At 37.8% G+C, this 3,944-nt stretch overlaps 1 pseudogene; it reads right to left on the bottom strand.

Annotated features, from left to right (window-relative positions):
* Positions 1-399: 399 nt before the first annotated feature.
* LOC140855656 (UPF0481 protein At3g47200-like) lies at positions 400-1,383 on the bottom strand (annotated as a pseudogene).
* Between the last annotated feature and the right edge of the window lie 2,561 nt (positions 1,384-3,944).

Raw genomic sequence — 3,944 nt, forward strand, 5'->3', positions numbered from 1 at the left:
AAGGTAATATAACTATTGATGGGTGTCTTTATAGTGAAACAAATGCACTTAAATTAATTTCAAAATCAGAACGATCTATTTTGTTGGAGAAATCCAATTAGCGTACATGGGAGAGTTTCAAACACAAAACTGAACCCAGAATAATTTGGACTAGAAATTGAATATTAATGTCGATAGCTTGAAACATCAAATTGACAACCACAAAAGTTCATATATCTAATACATAAATAAGGACCTATCATCCTTGCCAAAAGCCACACATTCCATATTATTTCACACAAATTGACAACCACAAAAGTTCGAATATCTAATACACAAATAAGGACCTGCCATCCTTAATCAAAGCCACACACTCCAATTTATTTCACACTGAGGCAAAGAAATAGCTGAAATAAATCTTTATGACCCCTGTAAAGGGTGCAAATAGGAAAAACCAGCGAGAACTGATTGCTCGATGGTCAGCAGGAGGAGCAAGACCGCCGCTATCACCGAAATAATAGTCCATGGACCGCTAAAATATCTCCGCATAAAATACGGCCCTCCATTTATGAAAGTTGGAGTTATAATAACTGTGCACCTTCGCAAATAAATCAGCAAGGTAGTTCTTATCAGAAGAATGATGTATTTGATTGCACAACTTATTGAAGAGACCTGCAAGGGCCTTGTCGGTGCTCAGCCTGTTTTCCAGAATACCTCTCAAGTGGAGCAACTGTGCATCCTTGGCCTCATCGATTATACAGTCCATGAAGACTGCATAGGTTGTGACGTAGGCCTTGGCATCCTTATAACATTGCTCGAAAGCTATCAGGTTGCGGAAGAGGGAGCAGGTGTGGTCGGTGACCCGCAATGGTGGTGCGTATCTCCATCCGTCCGTCTTGAAACGTTATGTCCAAGAAGTTGGTTTCATTCTTCTTCTTCTTGAACTTGACGCCTGCCCGTCTGAGCTCTGTTGCACTAGGAATCCACTCATAAACAGCTGTATTCGGTTCTTCCTGCTTCTTCTTCCCAAACTTGATAATAGCCTGACTTAGCTTTGTTGCATAAGGAATCCACTCGCATCTAGTTGTATCCTGTGCTTTTTCTTGTGGTGGATGGATGCGAGATGAATGGCAGATGGCGAAGATGATGGATCTTCCGGATCCGAGCCGTGAACGGTATGTGGAACGATTTCGATTTGTTGGGATGGATGTCGCGAAAGAGTTGGAGTGCACAACTTGGAAGGTCGATGTCTTGGTCGTCTGGAGTTTTGAGTATATCAAACAGGATTTCGATGACGAAGAAAGGGATTTGGTTCTCATATTTTAGCAGGTCATATAGTACGAGATGATCTGTGAACAACCCTGCTACAAATGGGCCCTCGATTTCCTCTACTTCTTTGTCCATTTGTAATTCCAGAGCTGGCAACTCATTATCGTATTTCTGCCGCTCATACTCTTTCCTCTTCTCTTTCCTATTGCTCTGCGCTCTTCTCACCCCTTTTCAACTGCCAAGACCACTTCCCTGTTCCTCTTCCTTGTTCTCATTCCCAGCCATCATCTGCCTTTCTTCATTTCTCTCCTCGTTCACGCTCAGCGCCACTTCCCTTCTCATCTCCTCATCTTTCTCCCTCTTTGCATGCTTTAGCAAGAGATGGATGATGAAGCACCCATCAAGTAGCATCAGTTCCGCCATGTCGTAGGCTTTCAGTTCAGGGAAGTCCTCCGAGTAGCATTTCCGAACGTCAGCGTCCGAGGCTTTCAACTTCAACAAGCAATCATACAATAGCTGCCTTGAGCGCTCTGGGCGTCTGTGGCGTGAAAGAAGGTACCGTACGCACCTCCACCTGAATTCTTGCATGGCAGATTTTTGGGATGGTTCATGGTGGTAGCAACCAATGGAGACGACTACTGGCTTATAGGCCTGCGTGTCGCAACACCGGATGTGCTCGGGGACCCTGAAGATGGTGCATGAGTGAAGACATTGGTTCTTGGGATGTACCTCATTCACATACTTCGTCACCTTGTTGATCCATAAGGTCTCCACCTCACTGTCATTAGAGATTTCATCCTCACTAGCGTCGGAGGTGGAAGATTTTTGTTTGATGAAATGGGAGGCTGATGCTGCTGTAATTGTTGTCGATGGTTGTATCTCTCGAACAGTTGTCAACTCCATGGGGGCACTCTGAATCCGACCATGGCCTGCATGCGATGTGTGATGGCGGGGTATTTTCTCCATCTCACAACCTGATAATTCTTACAACCTGAAATTTCATTTTCAAATTCATTTTACCTCGTAAAAAGTTGATATAACTGGAGGAATCCAGTAGAAATGTTTGCTCAAACACAACATGCTTTGGTAGGAGAGCATTTCCTGGGTGCATCTGGATGTACCTACCAAAAATTCCATCATGCTTCGTATTTTTTGAAATTAAAAATTATGATTTTAAACAACTGGCGTTTAGTTGTATAATGAAATTTAACAACATATCTTAAATCGCAGATCTAAAAAAACTCTATTGGAGCAAATTATAATTTTCAATTTCATGGTTTTTTAAATTTTTTTAAATTAAAGTTTTGCATTTTTGAATTTTTCTTTTTGACAGCAGAACATAGCCTAACAAAATTTACTTTAAAATCTAAAACTTTGGAATTAAGGAAATAGGTAAGGACCAGTTTCATATTGTACATTTTTTTTTTGTCTTGGCAAATTAGTGAAATACTGCATAGAGATTGATGTTGAAAATTGCATGCATTTGCATAAAACTTCTATTATTCATTGCATTTATTTCATTTTTTTTGAGGAAATAATTATTTTCTTCAAAAGCTTTTTACAGATTTTATAAATAATTTCAGAAAGTGAAATACATGTTCAGTCTAGCTCATTTTTCATTTTGGATTTTTGAAGACAGAAAACAATACCAAATGGTCCCTAGGACAATTTTATAATTTTTTTTAGAAAATAATGATTCTTTGAATTTTAAAACTTTTAAACAAAATCCATAATTATTTAGATCTATTCCTACATGACAAATCCAAGAACCTGCATTTTTTTTTTCTGCAATAGATGCAGTCCTTATAAGCATTCCACACACGCACACACACAATCAACGCTTACTGCTTACATCTAAAAGATGTAGAGAGCTTGGTCCTGGAACCATGTGATATATGTAGAGAATGAGTTGAGCATATACATTAGTTAAACTGGAGATACCTGAATTAATAAAAGATAATGATGGAACCACTGGTTGCTTGGAATGGTGAAATGGGTTGCTTGGAAACAAGGAAAATCATTTTCATGTGCTTAAAGCAAAAAAAAATACCTTGAGGACAGAAGACCTGAGCAACTGGATGAAAAACAAGGAGCATAGAGCACCTCATAACTAGCATAAAGAGGAGGGATCGCAACGAAAGGTTTCCGGGGCATGGTTTGGGTGCTCTAGGATGAGGGAAAGTTACAAACGAGGCATTAATTTATACCGGCATAAACAAGTATAAACCTTGTTTTCTTTTTGGATAAAAAATGGTATTTTACCAAGTAATGATTGTACTTATTTTGTGTTTGGATATTGATGGGGATAAGAATTGATGTTTGGACGGCACTTTGTGAATATGTGGATAAAAAAGATGAATTTTTAAAAAATTAGACAAGTTTGCCCCGGTAATCCCCACTGTCCTTTGTTCTTTGGATAAAAAATGTGTTTGGATATTTTTATGAGGAATGAAATATTCTTATAACAATATCATCAAAATTTATAATTTAATTTATTATATTATTATTTTTTAATATTACATATATGGTATATTTTTGTTGTGTATCAAAATGTTATAAACTATACTGATTAAAATATTGCAATATATAAGATAGTTCGGGATAATGTTATATAAAATATTGGGTTATCAGTATAAAATGTCATATTATTTCATCATGCCCTGGTTGTTAATACATTTTTTAGTATAATATATATG

The sequence above is a fragment of the Elaeis guineensis genome, chromosome 1 (genome assembly GCF_000442705.2).
Source record: "Elaeis guineensis isolate ETL-2024a chromosome 1, EG11, whole genome shotgun sequence".
Taxonomy (NCBI): Eukaryota; Viridiplantae; Streptophyta; class Magnoliopsida; order Arecales; family Arecaceae; genus Elaeis; species Elaeis guineensis.